Consider the following 21,770-nt stretch of genomic DNA (forward strand, 5'->3'; position numbering starts at 1 on the left):
CTTACAGATAAGCACACAATACAAAATATTTTGTCCCTGATGAAAAGTTAACTTTATTTCTCACATTAAGTTTGGGTGTATGTGTGACTTTAAAAATGCTATGCAGCCTTGGCTGACTTTGATGGGATCAGTCCGAATCAGCACAAACAGATAGCTAAGGAGAGCAAGGGCTGTCAATCCCAGAAGTTCTCTAAGAAAACAAAGGGAAGACCTAGCTCTGTCAGAGTAGGAAACTCCTGAGCTTCTCAAGAGGCTGCTGCATTCTTGAGATTAGGGCTAGAAAAACGGAGACCACTGCTGTTAATGCCCCAAACAAAAGGCTGGAGCAATTTATTAGCTGGGAATTGAAGCTCAGGACTCAATCAAAGGCCTGTGATCCACATTGCCAGACCTGGAGCTTTGGTTTGTTGTTTTAAAGTAAATAATCACGCTTAAAAGATACGGCAAAGATGGGGCTCCAGTCCACCAGAAAGCCCGCATTCTTCCAACTGTCATCAGAATGGATTTTAGGGACGTTGTTTGTCTTTTTGTCTGGGAGTAATGTTTTAAAGAGCTTTTTATTTAACTTCCCTCGCCCTCCTCCCACACCTCTTTCTGTTTTCAGTGTTGAAGACGACTAACTTCAACTAACATGCAAAAACTGATTAATGGAGCAAGAATGTAAAGCTAAATGTGAAAGACGAAGCTACCTGGTAAATTTGCACAGGGTCTGCCTTGAAGAAGCATTCACACTCTTTGAATTTTTTAACATGTAAACATGCACCTCAAATTTCACAATATATTGCAGGGATTTTGTCTACAGCATAACTTAAGTGGAATGAAAAGTATACATATTATTTATATTTTAAAAATCTTAACCTTCTTGGAAGAAGCCACTGCTGAATGAAACTCATAAAAATTCCTGTTTACATTTTGCAATAAGCCATCTGATGGACAAAACAAACATGAAAGAAAGTGTTGTGGTCAGATGAGACAAAAATGTAACTTTTTGGTCCTGTATTTAGCTTTGTCCATCATGCAATCCACTCTGACCAGATTTTCTCTAACTTCTTCCCCACAGCATGGTGCTGCCACCTCCATGTTTCAAAGTAGGGATGAGATCAGTGTTTTTCTTTTTGTCACATCGAGATGTTTGCATGCTGAGATCAAAGTTTATTGGCCGATTTATTTGACTATTTTGAGCTATTTTGCAAACAAAATGGTCAAATACTTGATGCTCTAGTTATGCACAGCTTGATAGAAAGAAACCACAAATGACAAAAGGTGGTCCTACAAAGTGCTGAAAGTGTTTTATGCAAATGCATGCCACACTTTTCAGATTTTAGTTGTATTTATTTTTATTTTTTAATTTTTTAAAAAATAGCTTATATCTCACTTTTGTTCAACTTCAAAATAGGTAATTCTGAATTCCCAGTACTGAAGTTTGTGATTGCAACATAAAAAAAGTGAAATAGTTCAAGGGATGAGAGTAAGGTACGCTTTGCAAGGTACATGCAAGGTTGATAACGTGTCATGGAAACATCAAAACAAACTCTTAAATGACTCATGCTAATTATCACAAATTTACAGCTACACTGCAGAAAACTGCTCTGTGTCCCGACACTATGCATTTTCTGTACATTGCATTGTTGTCAAATGAATGATTGCGGTGCGATATAGATGAGAAAGGGCAGCCCATAATGATTAATTAACAATTATGTCAGCCAGTGAGATGACCAGGAGACCAATCACTTTGATAGAAGACAGTGGAGGGGGAACAGAAATCAAATTATTTTATGACTTGACCGATAATGCTTCCCTAACATGACTTTAATCACTCCATGGTGCACAGGAGTCCCCCATGGCCATCTGGGAGTGGATCAGTTAGGGAAGGACAGCAAGGCTTTACTATCCTGCTGTCATGTCCTGCATCATTGCTGAGTAAGTTAGCTATAAAAGAACACAGCCATCATTACACTCGTTTGGTTGCTTCTTGGAGAGATAGAGCTTCTAATGATTAGACATGTCCTTTGTAAATGAAATACAAATCACCGCAGGCTTTTGGTTTTACTTCATTTACTAAGTGCTACATTACCTCATACTTTGGACCTAACAATGGATTTCCTATAAATCTGCGGGTGGTTGAAATGATAAAGGGGCTCACATATCACTGGATGTGCCAGTGCTTATTAGCACTTGAGAAGTTATTGATCGAAGATTTTGATTAATGTCTGCTTGTGGCATTCAGAGGCCCATTGAAGCTCCCCCTGTTCAGCTGGCTGCTCAATTACCTGCAGTTTGTGCTGACTGCCAGCCTGAGCTCTGGCAATGCTACAGTCACTGCAGTGCCCTGATGCCCGGAATAACAGCAACTCTTCCTGCTTCCAGACTCTTCTGTATTATTTAGGCATAAATATCTCCAAGCAGAATAGAAAAAAACGGAAATGAGCATGATGTTTGCAGGGTAGCTCAAGACCAAACTGTGCAAATATGTTGCTCATTTCTATGTTCATAAATTTTGAAATGTTCTTCATGTAGTACAACCAATCACAAAAATATGGAATCATTACATTTTATTTAGTAGATAAACAATCTCGTCACATCTTACCATAGCAACTTATAGAGTTAAATTAGCTCTGGAAAGCTGGCACAGCTGTTTCCCCTGAGATAATTAGGGGAGAAAGTTGATTTTGTATGTAGTGGTGTACAACGTCTGCATTGATTTGTCCTAAATATCGACCCATTTTCAGTTTAGTGGTAGAGAAGACTTGGTGAAAAGCGGGGCCTAAATGAAGGGAGGAGGTAAGCAACAAGCAAGTGAAAATTAAAAGTTTTGCTTGCAAAAATAAAAATAAAAAATGTACAAAATAAGATCCAGGGGGAACTCCAAAATAATACACAAGAGAAACACAAGAAGATTGGCAGGTGGCAGTGACAGAGTCACTCTGAGTGAGAAAACCACTTAATTACTAGAATGCTAGATAGGCAAGTGGATGTGCAGATGTGAGACAGCTTGGGAGACACTGAAGGAAACTACTGGACAGATCTGGGAACGCAGACACTAGATAGCAGAGATACAAACCTGGGAGTACACAGAAACTCAAATATTACAGAATGTGACCTGAAAAGGTTCCCAAGACCTTTGAATGAGAAACGGGCCCACAGTATCACAGATCCGCCACAAGCATGATGAGAATACTTGTGGTCTATTTTAGTCACTTACTAGACCAACATGAAATGATTGTTGCTGAATAGCTAAATCTCATCTCATGTAACCACAACATTCCAGCCTAAATCCTTGTAGTGTTTAGAAAACTCCAATTGTTTATATTTGTGATGGTGGACAGAAAAGGCTTTTTTCTGGGATGCTGCACAAACATCCAGCTTCTATGTAAACAGCATCTAATGGTTGTTATAGAGATTTATTTATTGCAGTTTTAGAAGAGTAGCTATATTCTAGCAAACATATATGTCTCTTTAAACATAAGCACAGATTTAACTTATGTGAAAAACATATTCATTTGTCTTTCCTATTTGAACATTCATGGCTAAGAAAACAGGTAAATCTGTATCAGGTCAAGTTTATTAGTCACTGTGGACAAAGTCAGAGAAGAAGTCATGGTTCCATCAGGTAGATCAGATTGTTAAAGTTGTGATACAGTAAAGCAGCTCCCAACCACTACACTATCACTACCCTGCAAAATATTATTTTTCTGAAATGCGGTGCCAGCTTTAATGGGGACACATTAAAAGTTCAAACTTTCCCCCAAAATTTTGGAGATCACCTTGAAGTCTTTTAGACAAATTTGAGATGCCTTCTTTTTGGAAGGCAATGCTTTTAAACATGGATGCTATTTTTTGTAAGGTAGGCCTGCAGTCATTTAGATGTCTTTTTTTTTTTTTTACTTATTGGGTGAGTTGTTAATGAATCCCTGGAGTAATTTTGTTTGTCTCACTATGGGTAATAGAAGATGACTATCACTATGAGTAATAAGAGTCCAAAGGCCTTAGAAATGGCTTTGTAACCCTTTCCAGACTGATAGATGTCAGTAACTTTGTTTTTGTTATACAATTGTTTTAGATTATGCCAGGATGTGTTACTTTTTCAAATCTTTTAGCCTAATTCTTATAGTGACACTGGTTCAGTTTGAGTTATTTCTTGATTCTTTTGATCTGGCTGCAATCAAGCCTGAGTTTATTAATTCAAACAGTTAGTAGCTGTTTGATAAACAAAATAATTTTAAAGCAGCTTTTTTATGTTTTAAGGTTATCACTGTCATAAATACTTTTTTACAGCACTGCATTTGTGGCAAGCTATACTTTTTTACATTTTCTGCAGGGAAGTGCCATATCCTTCTTTTGATAATACTATAAAATCCAAACATTAAACAGACATAATAGACAATTTTTTTTTAAATGCATTGAGAGGTAGAAGTGTCACTGTAATTACCAGGAATTAAAGGTAAAGAAAGAGTTGAGAATCATTTTCTTAATCAGCCTGAAAACAAAAGAACATAATTTTGCTTCAGTTTTGGCTTAGCTCAACAAGCAGAGATGATTTTAATGTAATGTGCTGCTACAGGAATCAGTAATTTCTGGCATGGCTGCGCAGCCATCTTTCTCCATAATGGACAATAATTGAGCAGAATCCATCACTATAGCTGGAAATAGACCACCATAATGGCCATAAATTGTGGCCTGCGAGGGCACTGAAAATCCAATCACCCCCGTTGTGCCTGAGAGGCATTACAACATGTGTGCATTCCCTTTTTGTCCTTACATTTTGACACCATGCTGATTACATACAATGCACACACAGTTGAGCCAAATCATACGCATTAAGCTCACAGGGCAATCAGCTGACCTTTATGGAGCGTTAAAGGTGCAACGTATGCCTGCAATTCTGGAGGAAAAAAAAAGGTTGTTAGTGAAAATCTTGGCATTTGCCTGATGTAATGCCATTGTTCATTAATGGTTCTAGATAATATTCCTAACATCTAGACATTAAAGTGTGCACTCCTTGAACTGGAAACACAGAGCAGTGTTCTCAGCAGCTCCCAGCTGTGGAAAATTTAAGACCCATTCATCAACCTTTTTGTCAAAGAGTAGCAACTGTAAACATAATTAACTTATTTCATTTTTTTCTATTTTTTAAAGAGCACCTGAATTAAATAAGCAGGGCTGCTGGAGACTTTTATTTATTTATTTTTTTTCAAAAACTCCACCATAAATCACAAGCAGTAGCTATTTCATCTGATTGAGCTGGTGCACAGAGCTTGAAGTTTGCCTGCGCTGCTGCGGGGAATGTGTTTGTGGTGAGTCTCATAAATGCCAAGTTCTTCTGGGCAATAAGACTAAATATCACAACCTCTCTCTAGATTTACCACATAATTGGGGACTTTCCCTGCTGTCTCCTCCCTGCTACCTTACATGCACCAAAATGGATTCATATCAAGATGAAGAAGGGTAGAGAAAACTTGATTTAGCTGATATTTTTTTTATATATATATGTTTCTTTTTTCCTTTTTTTTTCTAAGAAGATTGGTCTTTTGTTTGTGAAGCCACTTTACTTTGACCTATACATCAATCACACATACAAGGCTCCTAAAGTGAATGTAATTTGTGGCACTATTGTTCAAACCGTTTCAGACAAGAAATGGGCAGAGAGAAAAGGAGAGAAGACATCCAGCAAAAGTCCTGAGGTTGGGAATCAGACCCTGAATTGGCCTCTACATATACCTGTTATTTTATGTATTTTTCCCAAAGTGCTCTAATCTGATACTGCAGCATTCAAAATGTCCTAGATTCTGTCAGACTGCCCACAGCCATCACCATCTATTATGACTATTTAACTAAATGAGCTACAACATTTAATTGTTCTTTGGGTTTAATAAAGTCCACTTGAATTTGACTTTGAATATACTGTATATATGCTCTTAACCAGCCATACAGCACAGAATGAAAACAGTGCACTGTTTCCTAGATAGTTGCTTCAAGGAAAGAACAAATAGTACATAAAGAAAACATGAAATTATTGACAGCAGTAGTAGATGCCCACCATGTTGGTGTCATAGCTATAAACCAACATAAAGTAGCACGTTATAAATCCTGCTATATATTTATTGTTTGTGTTCAGAACGAAGGAGAGCGCTTGCTACATTCTCAAGATGGTTTCTTCCAGGATTGGCCTGCATTTAGCTAGAGTTACTTCCCATCAACTCTAACGAATTTTCTGGTCCACCTGAAGAAAATCATTCCCACATCATGATTCTGCCACCATCTTTTTTTAACCAAGGGTTTCATCTTTTAAGAGCTTACAACTTTTTTCATGGATGGTGCTTGATATGGCGCAAAAGTTACATTTTGGTATCATTCAGTCAGAACACATTTTTTTTCGATGTTAGTGGCCTTTATTTTCAATAGTATTCTTACAGGAAGGGGGCAAAGAGAAAGCAACATGTGGCAACGGTACCAAGGATGGGAGGCAAACTTGGGATGGCTGCATTGAGGTCCGTAGCCTCTGTAAACACTGTGCCACGCAACCCACTGTGCCACGCAACGCTCCAAAACATCATCTTACTCGTTTGTCGTGTGAAAACAATAAAAGGACGTTCATGCTTTTGCAAGTCAGAGTGTTATTACCCTATTTCATATTGATTCTTAAACAGAGTGTCGAAGCAAGCCAGTAATTTTGAATCAGCTGGGGGACAGCAGCGTCATTAGGTTTCTTCCACCTGCACCGCCCCCTGCGTCCCAGTTCATCTCTGTCACTGCCTTTGTTGCTGGCTAAGAGTAGCATCACTGTGATCAATCTCTATTTTTCTTCTTTATATATGAAACTAAAACACCATAATAAACTAAAATGCACTACATAATAAAGTAGTGAGAAACAATTGTTTTAAACAGAGACAATTTTGCATTAAAATATGCAAAATTGCTGATAAAATATATAAATAGAATACTTACTAATATTCTATTTAGACTAATCATTACCAATAATGTAAATAATATTTCCATTATTAGTAATAATAATTTCTAATAATTATACTAATAATTATTATTAATGGAAACATTATTTTTCTTATTAGCAATAATAATAATTACTAATAATGGAAATATTTTCACTTCAAGATGTTTTGAAACCATCAGTAGAGGTGAATTATTGCCTGTTTTTTTTTTTTTTTTTGAAATCGGAAATTGTCTTATATGTTATCTCAACAGAAATATTGATATTTAAGTTCTAATTTCCATAGCAATATTTACTATTAACTCTCACTGACTTCAATAAAATAACATCAGATGGGTTGAATGTTGAAAGCATCCTGGACTGTTGAAAAAACCAAACATTCGGCAGACATACTCCTTTGCCACTCATTCACTTCTGTATCACTCACAAACCTGTGATGTGATGATTTGTGTTCCATAAGTTTGCCACTTTTTCACCCTCAACAAAGCTTGTTCTGAGTCTGCCAAACAAGAGTGTTAATCTGAGTGCCTGATGAAAGCTGAAGTAGGAACACATGATTTGCATGTTATTCAGTGTGCCAAAAGTAGGTGCAGCCGCAGATGTTTTTGTTTCTATCTGTTTGATCATGTATATCTCTCTGATAATCTGATGAGCGTTTATTTGTGGACACTCTGCTTTATTGGCTCAATTTGAAAGTATCAAATGTCTCAGTACTGACAACTAAAACCTGTTATCACAAGGAACCTCTGTTTCTAGCTTGTCATTTACTTATTATCATGATTCTATCTGATGATTAGAAGTTCCTGTGTCAGCCTTGCAACTGGTGATATAAATGTGACGCTTGATGGCCTCTATTTAGCTACAATTACACAAATTGTGTGCAAGCAGGGCCGGCCCAAAGCACAGCATGCTGAGCAGCCGCTTAGTGATTCACACACTAGTAAGAGTTCCTTACCAAAAATGCTAAACTGTTTCAGAAGTCAGTTTAATAAATATTACCAAAAAAAAAAAAAAATCAGCATGGCTCACGCGAGAGAAGTATTTTTAGGTCAGAGTTAACTTTTATGCCCAAGAAGCCACAACATAACTTATTTAAAAACATCAACTACAGACTGGCTGTTATTATTAGTATGTACTTTTAGGTAACACATATTTAGTTAAATGGTTAACAAATGTATATTTTTTACATCATATGCATAATGTCTGCTATAAAGAACATAGTAACTGAATTATTGTGAGTGATGGTTGAAAGTTCCTTAGAGCAATTCTCTGTACAGTGTCCTGTAAAAGTATTCATACCCCTTGTTTTCAGATTTTGTAATAATCAATCACAATCACGACTTTTTGAAGTTAAAAATCTGGTGACCCTCTTCATGCATCACATTGTTATAACCATGAAGTTTCACCTCACGTCTGCTAAATACAATTGTGATTATTATGGGGGATTAGTAACATTGCTTATGATGCACCAGGCATCACTTCTATGTAAAATGCATAGATCTTTCTTCCATGAGAAGACCGAAAAGGGAAATATTGACTGTTGGCCTCCTCAGGACTTGTTGCCAAACAAAACAAGAGAGTGCCTCATCTTTTCTCACCTCGTTCGACTCCTGAGAGAGCAGAATCAAGACGAAGCACATCAGACTCTAGAGACAATGGTCTGGCCTTCTTGTAGGTAGCAGAGGTGTTTTGATAGCACCTATTGCCTCAAAGATGTTATTTCAGTTATCTTATTTTACTTGGAACAGAAAAGAGAATATACCAGACTAGACTGTGTATACTTTTTTCTTTAAAGGTAAAATAAGTAAGAATATACCTTGCTGAAAGACAGTCAGAAGATCAAGGCTACTGAGGAGCAGTGCTGACTTGTTTACATTCCTACATGATGTCCCGCTCAAAATATCTCATTTGACACCACAAGTAAATTTCAGGACTTATGAAGTGGTATAGAAAGAACATTTCTCTGATGTATATTTCGTTTCGCTTAACCTTTTGGTTCTGCTCAACAGCACTTCGCCAATCACAACAAGACGGCTCTTTGTTTTGTTTTCACCACCGACACCTGTCGCATACTTTCGGTAAGGGGACGAGGGAGGAGGGGGGAAAGGGGCCTCCACAGCTGCCTGCTGGGAACCCAAGATGTCCCACAAAGCAGCACAATACCTGGCCATCAAAAACTGCCAACCTTTGAACTGTCAGTGCTCGAAATGACAGCATCCACAGAGGCTAAACAAGACGTGTCAGGCTAAATGAGCTGGCGTGTAAGCAGACGTTTCAGGTCATGCAACTCGGGAACCACAGACAGATTCCTTGTAGAGCGGCCCCCCTGACCATACAGAGATTTACTCACCTACTGTACACCCACACCCTGCAGTGTACACTCACATGCAGCGACTTCAAAAGGAACAAGGAGATAAAATGAATTGCAGACACATCAAGCCTCCCCCATGCCCTTTAAAGCTTAATTATACCTGTTGGGGTGATGAGAGACACATCACAGAACCTAGTGATTAATAAACAAACGGTGCATCCCATAAAGAGGCTGACAAGTCCCTGCTTATCACCCTTTTACACTCTCAGACTGCAGTGCTCATATCAAAGTATATCAAACAGGAAAGATGTTAGCCTTGGCCTTGGCTTAACCTCCCCCCACCGACCTGTCTTCCCTGTCCAAAACTCCCAGTTGTCTTTCCGTCCTTTTCTTCCACCTGTCTGTCTGAGCGTCAACCAGAGCTCCAGTCTTGGTGTGAGCTTTCATCTTTCACTGCCAGGTCCAGATCACTCGACTGGGGCTTTGTACCCACCGATGTGCTAAGTGTCACATTTGTTGTGGTTTTGTAAACAGCGCACACCTTTTGAGAAAAATGATAAAAATGAGCTGAAGTTACATTCTCCTGTGGTTCTGTGAGCGTTGCAGTGGGAAAGAGGTGGAGGACGTCCACTTGAGGAGGGATATGTGTCGATTGAGTCTCAAAGATAGTCCATACAGGGTTTTGTCAAAACTTTTAATGACGTAAGGCAAGCAGGGTTTTACTTGCTAATTCAACACAAGAGGAAACCACCTCTTTCATCTTTTGTTACATTACAACCTTATGCTTCAGAATTGTACTGGAATATATCTACAGATCAATCAAAATTGTGCATTAAAAAGAATGCATGGTTTTCAAAACACTTTTGAAAAATAAAAATTTAAAAAGTGTGGCGTACATTTGTGTTTGCGTCCTATATATCAATATTTTTTAGAACCACATTTTACTGCAGTCACAGCAGGAAGTCTTCATGGTACTGCATGCCTATACCCTTTGGGTATCAGATTCAAGCATTCCAGAGTTGATGTTGTTGTGAAACTTTTAGATTAATTTCTTCTTGCGCACACCCAAATGAAATCATTTGTTCATCCACAGGACTCTGTAGAATGTAACTGCATGTTGAGGAGGTAATAAAGGCATTTGATACAGTTACATTTATTGAGGACTGCATCTGACAGATGCAGGACTTGAGTCTGAGCTCCCTACTTTACCCCCTCTTCACATCTGCAGAGCAATTTGTCTGCCCATTATTATATGTAAAAAAAATGGCTTAGCTTTTGTAAGATAGGGTATGGTAAAACTGAGATTCATGTAGGGGTATCAGAGAAAAGGGGGCCTAAAAGTAATGCTTTTGGACTGTAGGAGGAAGCCAAGGTACCCAGGGAGTAAGCATAGAGAGAACATGCAAATTCCATACATGAAGACTCCAGATTGGGATTTGAACCAAGGATCCAAGACAGTTTCAAAAAGCAACAGTGCTGCCAACTCCACCGCCTTTACTAATGTAAAATTGACTGTTTTTAGTAACCTTGAAAGGCAATATATATGTATTTGACCCAACTCCTTGGCATTTGTAAGACTTTCTCCTATTTCTAAATCTCCTTTCCAGTCTCTATTATGACGCAACTTGCATAACATTCTTTGTGCTTTAAGCTCCTTTAATCAACCAAATGAGATTAAACTTAAGCATTTCACTCAAACAAGTTGGCATTGTTTGGTTTCAAGTGGGTGTTTCTTTCTTTTACTGGCAGTTTGTGCTAAAAGAAAATGTCACCCCTAAAATAGGAAATAGCCCAGTGAAGTTCAACTTGCTTCAAGGCATCATCTTGAATTTAATGTTTAGCCCAAGCACAGCAAGACTGGAATTTTGGACAACTTTATGGGAACAATTTAAAGTGCCACCAAACAATATTTGTGTGATAACAATGGCTTAACTGACTTATGTAATGTGAAAGTTATAAGAAGGGGGGCCAAGACAACCACAAATGGCAATTATCCTGAGAATCTGGCTTTCCTAAAGCACTTTGGCCACATTTGGGTCATCATTCACCTTTTACGACGAATGATATTACTGTTTGTTTTGTGATAAAACTTTCAGAAATCCCATTTGGAATCACAAAAGGTCTTAATTTTCCATAAAGAAATATAAGCTACGTCCACTTTCATAGTACTATAACATCTTGGCACTTAGGAAGCAAAATCTCAGCCAAAACCAACGAATGCTAACAACTGAATGTTAAACTTTGCCTTTAAAACTGTTCAAGGTCCAAGTTGTCATCCCTTATCTCATTCGTCCATTGTAGGGAGAGTATCTAGCTGAGGAATGAATATTAATAAATATAAATAAAAAGGTTGGAAGTTTGCTAATTTTAAGTCAGAAAAAACAGATGCAACGGCATTTGGCGCAACAAGTTTGAAAAACAAAACAAATTGAAAAGTTTCAGTTCTGTCCTGTTTAGAATAGAATAGAATTCAACTTTATTGTCATTGCACTGTCACAAGTACAAGCAACGAGATGTAGTTTGCATCTATCCAGAAGTGCTCTACGAGATATAAATATTTATTTACGGATGTACAAGACTATGTATGTATGGACTAGACCTTGTCTCTGTTTTGCCCTGCGATGGACCGGTGATCTGTCCAGGGTGTACCCCATCTGTCGCCCGTTGTCGACTGGAGATAGACACCAGCACCCATCCCGACCCCAATGGGATGAAGCTGTAAGAAAATGAATGGATGGATGGATGGATGGATGGATGGATGGATGGATGGATGGATGGATGGATGGATGGATGGATGGATGGAAATTTCAGTTTTGAATTCTGCCACATTAAGTGACTGTTACGACTTTGGACATTTCTCTGTTATATAAGTTTACATTTAAACTTCATGTAGGTATAATCATAAATTGTATCAAACAGAGTTGAAGACACTGGCACTGCAAACTCCTCTGGTCTTGATGATGAAACCCAAGTGTGGGGTGTTGAAATGATTTTCATAAGTAAATTAAGCAAAAAATAATTTGTAAGAGTTTTCCTTTCCATATTTGTAACTAAAGATAAAATCAGCAGTCTTTGTTGTTCTACTATTCAGGCCTTCTTTAACTTCAACCAGCAAAAGTTGAGGGTCAACACATCATGCCATTGTTAATTTGTGCAACAAAAACATATTCATATTGGGGAATTTGCACAAAGTCATACCCGAAATAAACCAAAAGAGATTATAGTGATTTTCTTTTTGGTATTTGGCATTTTCACTCCATTAAAAGAGCAAGTAACGCCTGTGGGGTCCTGTTCTGTAAGATGCTGTCAAATCCTGAAACCTTCTTTAATTTTGCTGACTCCAGTCTATTCTGCAAGCTTAACACAAGTACAGGATTAATTGTGTAACAATCTGCACACTTCTAATGCTGAAGCATTTCCAAACAAATCTGAAGCATTAACAACTAAAATGTTTGCAAAATTAATGATTTCCAACAAACCCTCAGAGGTATGTTGTTCTCTAAATGCTGCAAGGTGTCACATTACAGGTTCTCAGGTCATAACTACTGCCTATTAGGAGAGCCTGTGTGTTGCAGTGCAGGTGACTGGTGATAGACTTGGACCAAATGAAAGGGTTGACAGAAACTCTAGAAGTGCGGTGTACTATAAATGATCATGCCTTACTATTGATTTAACTAATGATGAGTGCTCTCAGTGCAACAATAGTAATTTTGTCATAAAGCTGTCAGCAGTTAATCAATCTGCAGAGGGTTTTCCTCCTTCAATGTAAGATTTATTAAATGTTCATCAAGGCTTGTTTAGACCTGCACGTGCCTGTCCACACAAAGCAAGTCTAAATCTTTCTCAAGGACTTTGATGCTCCTATTTGTCACAAACCATTATTATTTCATGCTTACTGAACAGCATAAAATAAAAGTGAACTATTTGTGCTTATTTTCCCTGCATGTCATCCTCATGAGACAATTCCTGGTCCATCTCTCATCTAGACTACGTGATGACTTATTTTGTATACTTGGTCTGAATATTTTGGCTGAGCTCCTCAGGCTGTGTCTCGTAAAGCCGGGACTTGTAGAACAGATGCCTGAAGGAGTTTCAAGGCCTCATGGTGCATCTGCCAACAATAGGAATTTCCCCAGTTTACACAACTCCAGCACAGAGAGAAATTATCACAGAAGATTTATGCTCATTTGTTTCCTTTTCTTTGGAAGGTTCATGCACCTTAAATGTTTGATTACCTCAAAATCTTTCATCTGAGCCGACTTAATCTTTATCAATTAATGTAATTATGATTGCTGAAAGGGCTCTCTTGTAATTATATAATTTCTTCAAATTAAAAAGTCATATTGTAATCTTGTCTTGTGGTTTTATTAACATTTCAGAAAATTAAAAAAAAGGAAAATATGCAATTTTTTTTCTAAATAATGTTAAAACTAGGATAAATACCTTCTCCCTAGTAACATGTTTTATACACTTAACCTCAGACGTGTTACACTTTTAAACTAATTGTTGCTTTGTGATGTACTGGCATTATTCACAGGAATAAAAGCAAAAAAGCAGAGTGAGGATCTGCTCAGAAAGCATGTGTTCTTTGGGTATTATAAACTGAATTAGTGAATATTAAAACATAAAATTAGTGGATGAGCTTTGTACTGGACAGAACGTTTTGCAAAAGTCAGTTAGTAAGGTAGAAAAAATTGTTTTACTGTGTAAATAATGAGTACGACAGACTGACATATTCAATTCAGACACCAATTCACAACACATAGTTTCAAGGCACTTTGCAAAAAAAGTCAATTCAATCCAATGATTCAGACAAATTAAAAGTCTCCTACAAACATTCTAAATTGATCTACTTATTGAGTAGTTCAATACATATTATGTAAGTACTACATTGCAAACGTTTATTTATTTTCTAATATTTAACAGTATTGAGGCATTCACCTAATGCATTCTTCTTCCAGTGTTCTTCCATATCAGGTCAGTGTGTAAAAATCGCTCCTAAAATAGGTTTAAATCCTAACTAATATTTATAATTATGTCTGAAATTATTGTTTTTGCTCCTGGTGCTTTTACCCTTCCGCTTTGAAGTCAGATATTAAAGTAGTGTTTAATGTGGTCATGGGCTTCATATATTGCCTTCCAACTCCAGTCAGCTCCTCTTAAACACATAGCCAAGGCTGTAATTTTTACAAGTTAAGGCAAAATGCAGTCTAAATACAGTATCATGGTTTCACCTGAGTGAGGAAACCATCTAATTTTGCATACATCAACATTTGATATTCCCTGAGCCATCCTTTTCTCTCATCGAGTGGAGTGGTGTTATTAAAACACATAATCATAGATTTTGTGAATGAAACGATTCAGTGAAGTGGCAGGTATGAAACTTTTAGTTAGAGTATTTTACTGCTGGCAGTCCTCCAGATGGAAGTGTGTCATTTTGAAGGAATGAATTCATACAAGCTTAGATTTACTTTGATCTAAAGTATAGAGAATACACAGAAACATGGTTAGCTAGTTTACTCGTCTCTAAATTAAATATTAAATCAGTTATTTCTACATAAGAAACATTTTCGTCTTGGGATAGTTTTTTATGTTTATAGATGGCCAATCATTATGCACTTTTCTTTCTTGTGATTTTGTAAAGCAACTTGATTTGGTTGAGGATTGAATTTTATGCACAAATTTTAATGAGACATCTTCAGAATAACTTTTAATTGGGTACATTTTTCATGCTTCAATCTACAGTGATCAAGGTATGACAAAGATTAAAAATGACATACTTTCAAACCTTGTCTTCTATTATATGTGTTGCTACTCTCTAATATATTGCTGTATGCTTCTTGTCAGCTGGCTGACAGCAAGGCTACTACTTGCTGACAGTAAAGGCAGAGCTGTCTGTTTGGAAATGCTTTGCAAATAATGATTACTGTCATGTTGTGCAAACCTAAGGAGATCCAAACCTAACTTACATTAATGCACAGTGAAGCCCAACAGTTTTCAAATCACTGGTGGATGTGATTTTAAGGTAATTTGTTAATCTTTTAACTGGATTTCAACAAGCAATATTTACAAATGTGAGCTCTTTTTGTGTTTTATCATCACTTGAGGCATTGATATGAGAGAAAAAAGTTCTTGGTTTTATGAAAAAATATTTTGAATCAAAATTTGCCAGCTGTAGGAATTATTTGGGGCCTATCTGGAATTGTTTAAAACTTCATCTGGTAAGCTATGAACTGCTGGCCAGACAAACAGGCAACTGGAGGCTCTTCCTGGGCAGATTACCCAACTTAGTAATGAGCAAATATCAAGTACAGCTTACACTTTTGTTTGACATTTTTGTGAAAATACAGAAATAGCGTAAAATCGACATATTTTAACCAAGGTTATCATACCGTGAGAATCTCAGACTGCAGCATACAGCATCAAGCTTAAAAGCAGCTTGAGTCTATTGGTTATTATTAGTCAAGCAGATGATGAATAGGAGGAGGAATGCTGCTCTTCATCGTGCACAGACCACCACAAGCTTCCCTCTGTGGATTCTTCAGCTACATGAAGCACTGTGGTGTTATGAGAACAGGATAGCTCTTGAGACGCCTGCCTTTCACTCCTGAGATGGTGCGTAAACAGAGCAGGGGCCGACAGATGGGTCTCAGCAAACTGGTCCCGTTGACCTTTCAACCCCACTGTCCAGCCCTCCTCTCATCCATATAAGAAAATTCAGAGGAATTCCAAGGAGATTATCATCCTTTAAGTTCCTTGGTTTGCCATCCACTGCAGGTGGCGGATATGCAGAATACACAACGAAATGCAAATCGCATTCCCAGGATCCTGCAGGAAAGGCGACACTATGCTCTGCTAAGACAGCCCCAATAAATAGAAGTCACAAGAATTCACATGGAACTCTGAAAAATAAATTTCCCTTTTGCAACTCTAGTTTGAAAAAGTACAACTTATTTTTGCTGCTGCTTCCTGCCGATTCACAAGCATTTCATAATAAAGAAATCAAAATCAAAAAGAGCAAAAGTTTTTTTTTGTTTCAAAGAAATTTCAGGTGACCTCAGTACAACTACTGTTTAACCTGTTCACGTGATGTGCATGAAGAAGGCAGTAATGAGAGAGTTGGCTGTCTAAATGAGATCTGAGCTTCCATGGTGAGACAGAGGAAAGAAGAGACTTGCAATTTTGAAAATTATCTCCTGAGATTGCCCAAAGCTATACTTTGTTTAGTTTTGATTTAATTGTTTTACTTAATTTAAAGAATAAGCTGAATCTGCTCAAGGTTTGAAAGCATTAGTAATTGCTTTTGACACAGTTTCCCATGAATATTTTGATTTATGCATAAAGCTGATACAAGGGCGCCTTTTTAGCCATGTAAGTTAGTGTAGTAAAAGACAAATATAAACATGAGAAAATTAGACACATATTGTGAAGTAAAACTCTGCCATGTCAATGAACGTAATGTGTTACTTTTTAAAGTGTTCTCATTTATTGGGATAAAAACATTGCCTCATTTTATTTATTTTCTATGTTAAAAGCTCAATTGACCATCTGGTGATTACTCAATACTCAATATATTTTAGCTGAATAAATCAGAAAGTAGGTGGGTGATGAACAGTTGGAGCCTCTCCAAGTGTGGATCATGCTGAGGTGAGTCACTAGCAATTGAATATTGTTACTTTTGGGAGGGAGGGAGTGATTTCTCATCACTAAAATACAATGTATACAGTGGTATTTTCTCTATGTATGATGAGCATTAAAGTTATTTACATTGAAGACATACATATTTCAAGATGCTTGGAAAGAAATCTTCCCCTGAAAGATCATCTTACTTCTTTTGCACAAATGACCAAACATTGCCTGCATTTGCATCCGTTCTTGGTGCAATTGTCAACAAATATTTGGAAATGGCATCCTCGTAAGAAGCCAGTTCACGTGTTGATGCACCCTCTAATTGTTTGTGTGAATAAATCAAGTAAAGTTTTATTCATCTGGCAACAAAAAGATTTCAAAATAGAGTTTTGGAGCAATGTATATGATTTATGAAAATGTATTGACCAGTCAATGTGCTTTTCTTATTCATTCAGGTTTTGGAGCCTTAAACTCGATAAGAATCCAAAACTGGAGGAAAATTAAGTTCAAATGTATGATTTTGCACAGAAGATAAATATAAATACTGATTTTATTGTAAACAACTGTGTTTTACCTCCAGAAACATTACATTCTGCCAATTTTGAATCTTCTGAAAACAGTTCTATGATACTATTCACAATGATCACCAGCTCAGTTTAAAACCTTAGAATGCAGTTAAGTCCAAAACTATTCAAACCCCTGCTGAATAAACCCTAGGCAACTTTCTGGTCTACCAGGCAGTGTGTGTACAAGTATGTACACACACACACTCACACCAGAGGACAATCTGCAGCATCAAATCAGCCTAACATGCATACCTTTTAACTGAGGGAGAAAACTGGAGTACATGGAGAGAATCCACACATGTGCAGGGAGAACATGCAAGCGCCATGCCAAAAGATCTCGATGAGAAATGTAACATGGGGCGTTCTTACTGGGGGACTGCGCAGCCCAATTAACAATTATTTAGTTTTTCTGTCAATTGAAACCCCAGCAACTCTGCTCTATTAGAAATTTAAAGACATTTATTTGCCAAAATATGTAGAATACCCATTTTCTCTATTCTAGTTCTGGTGCTCTATACTGCTAAAATAGTACTGGGAATTTCATTTTATGATGTCACTTTAAAAGGAACCATAAATATTCTTGTGAGTTTTTGTGTTGTGAAACAAAGATTTGCGCGGTCCAGTTTAAACTGTCCCTGATCCGTGTGCAGAGGCATTTTTTGCATTCCTTATTGAGTTTTAATCTTCTTTGCTTTTCTTTTCAAACAAGCAAAGAGGGAAATAATTCGGCGTAAGCTGGTCAGGTCAGCATTGTGGTTTGTTTTCTGTGACAACTGCATTTGACCGCCATGAAAAATAACCAGTTAATTGTTTTCCACCGTCTATGCTGTGTTTTTGTTTGCAACACACCGCTTGAACAAAACAGCAGAATGATGTGCCTGGCATACAGATGTTTCACCTGTGAGTTATGTTGCATCCCAAATGTTAGGTTTGTAAATGTTAATTTATCAATTAGCATTTGATAAAATTGAGCTATTCATCAATAATTTTTGACGAAAAGCTCAGAATGAGCATTCATGCAGTTTTGAAGGAAAGCACACTTACTTGATACAACAATGCTGATTAACAGAACATTTCCCTTTTGTACACAATCACAAAGAGCAACTCTTAGCGCCTCTGTGGCTGAGTCACCACACAGCCTGGGCCCCATTCATGTTTTTCCCATGTTGCAATTTACTCACTGAATTAGGTTTTGACCAGAAAAAAAGTGTTTCAGCCCCAATTATCATTTGGCAAGAAGGAGAGGCGAGGCGGTCTGACGGGGGTTGAGGTGTGGGGGTGAGATACTTAAGCCTTTTCACCAGTGCTGCCTTGTTTCCCCTGTTCCTCCCCTTGAGAGAGTAATGTGTTTCCTCGCACAAAAGGAGGATCTTCAGAGATATGCCAAGAGTCTGGAGAGTGTGTTTGCTGGACCTGTGAAGAGACCTCTTTGGGAGGCTTTGAGGACAATGGAGCATGGGCACCGGCACTGGTTTACTTTGTCCACGGCAAGCATTTCACACGCACCCGGGGCAACAGCCGGTCTGAGCAAAGGCACAACATTAGTCCGGGTTATTGAAAGGCCTTTTTTCATCTTTGTCACCCAATCAGTGCAGTGATTGCTCTGAGAGAGTTAGGTTTGACCAGCAGTTAGATGTGGGTCTCTTCACTTTCTTAGCCAACACACTATTCCTGGAAATATAAGTTTAATGTAATGTTTTAATCTTTTATAGACTCAAAATCAGGATGTCAACAATATGATTTTATAATGGTTTACCTGCAAAAGATGAGTTGTCTCTGTCATACATCAGACGCAGAATAAAACTCAATAATTGTGAGCAATAAAATTTTGATTCTTAGCTACATGAAGTAATTTTGTAATTGTTCGTATATGTACATCTTTTCCTAGAGAAAAAAGAAGCAAAAATTATATTTTTAGTTCTTTTTAATTATTTTGACTGTCTATTTAACCTAAATCTAAATGATTAAATTTAATACATTTAATATGCATGATTATAACAAAATTAAACTTTTATATACACTATTTGAACACCACAAGAGGTGTAGTTTCAAGAATTTACAGCTAAAGCAGCCATCCAGTATTTTGTGCTTTGAAAAAGTATTCATAGGATTAATTCATAATATTTTAGTGGGATTTAATGTGACTCAATCAAACATTTGGATGAAGGTGTAAGGGCAATTCAAATGATCCAAAAATCTTAAAAGTGAGATATTCTCTTTACTAGGATACCGCTAAATAAAATAGAATAGAAGTAATTACGTTGATAGTGAATCTGGTTGTATGTGATCAGACGATGGGTATTATTAGGTAAAAGCTTGGAAGAGGCAACAAATTACTGGAAACTGGCAGGAAGGTTCACATTTATACAATATCTCTGAACATACAGCCAGAGCTACAGTGGAACAGTATAGATCGAAGACTATTAGAATGGCACTATCGAATTCCAGACCTATTTCCCAGAGGTAATGTGTGGGCAAACTTGAAGACTGTTGGTAACAGATACAGAGTCTGAGTTTGAATCGAGTTTGCCAATGCTAATTGCAAATGCACCTTGCTAATGCATTTTGAACTTTTGTATTTTATCTTGCATTAATGTATGCTTCAGGACACTGTTGCCTAGCAATGCATGCATCTGATGAGGACCCAGATTCCACAGTAAATTGAACTGTATTGATTATTATTTTTTCTGTCTCTACAGCAAGATGTGTTAATAAAACAGATACTCTGTTACCATTTGGGTGGGTTGAAATGGGTTAGTGGTCCAGGATGTAGCTAATGTTGTCATAACATGTCAACAGTTAACCTGCCACAAAATTCTGACTGATCCAATAATTTGTAGTTCTTCATTTAGGCTGTAGAAGCAAAGTAATCTAAAAGTAATTTGCACATTAAGGTGAAGACCCCACTATAATGTGGAAATAATTCACCTCTGAGCACTAAAACCACTTGGAGAAGTCATTTGAGAAGAGGCGTAAACATTTTGTTATGTAGGAGAGCCTGATAACAGTGACAGGTGGGTTCTTATGACAACACGACCATTTAAACCACAGACTCAAAGCAGCAGTTTTAACGCAATGTTGTTAAATATTAATCTCACGCACTCTGAGAGCAGCATTCCTGAGACTTGTGGAATGCAACATTAAGCTACTTCCTGGCTACAAACAGAGGCACGCCGGGGACGGCCTGCAGATTCTTTTTACCGCCCGTCTCTCAACAGGTGGCTCTCCCATTCTGATCCCTAAATTACCGCTCTTCTATGAGACCCTCCAAGAGGGATGGGTTTGACAAATATGATTGCCCTTGTTGTATTCTAACCTTGGTTTAAGTCAACAAAACCACCATGACAGCTCGCACTGACATTTGGACTTTGGCTTTTGTAGACCATTAAGTTCATGACGCGAAGGTGTGACTGTATCCCATACTCAAACTAATAATAGCCTAATGGATCACATGGTATGGGTTTTCAGAAAGCATGTGCAGGCAGATTTGCCGTAGTCCTTGAGAAATTTCTTGATATAAGCCTCACTTGCCAGGCCACATAATTAGCTTTTGACCTACATTTCTCACCACCCTTCTGTGCGCGTAAGCTACAGGTCAGTTTCAGTGGAAGTGGGATTTAGTTACTTATTGAAATCATTAGTTTTGCTGGTTTGCCGAACCAAAATGTAAATTTATTTTTGCAGGCAACAGCTGTTTATGATGCTGCTGCTTTGAAGCGAGCTGAAACTGTTTTTGTAGGGGTGTGTGTGTGTGCGTGTGTGTGTATGACTCACTCTATTGTACATGCTAAAAGATAACTTCCTAAGTCTGAAAATCCTCCTTTGATGATTTGATGATGTGGGTGGACAGGTCCTTGAATGATGTCCTTCTGAATTTAGATTAGCTTCTGCTGGAGTATCTATATAAATATCTTTCTTCTAATACTGTGCAAACCAAATCTATCTTGAAATAAAAAATACCGTCCTATTTATTATTTTCTACTATGTTATTAGAACATAAACGTTGTACTCATGTGATAATGTGGCATCCTGACTACTATGAATCTTGACAACATACATAAAGGTATGGCTAGATTGGATTCTGAACATGAAATGTTTTATGTTAAACTACCAGATAACAGATCATAACCTTGTTGTGATGTTAGAATGATTTATGTTGTTCAAAAGTGAAAAGTAAATTGTAATATGACAGGACAAACATGAAAATAACTTGTGTGTACAAAAAGTTACACACTTTATTAAGTGATATAGTTTTTAATTTGGTGGGGAGACAGCTGTACACTGCCAGACAGTACAGAAACACCTTTTTAACAAATTT

Source organism: Xiphophorus maculatus, chromosome 21 (genome assembly GCF_002775205.1).
Source record: "Xiphophorus maculatus strain JP 163 A chromosome 21, X_maculatus-5.0-male, whole genome shotgun sequence".
NCBI classification, from domain to species: Eukaryota; Metazoa; Chordata; class Actinopteri; order Cyprinodontiformes; family Poeciliidae; genus Xiphophorus; species Xiphophorus maculatus.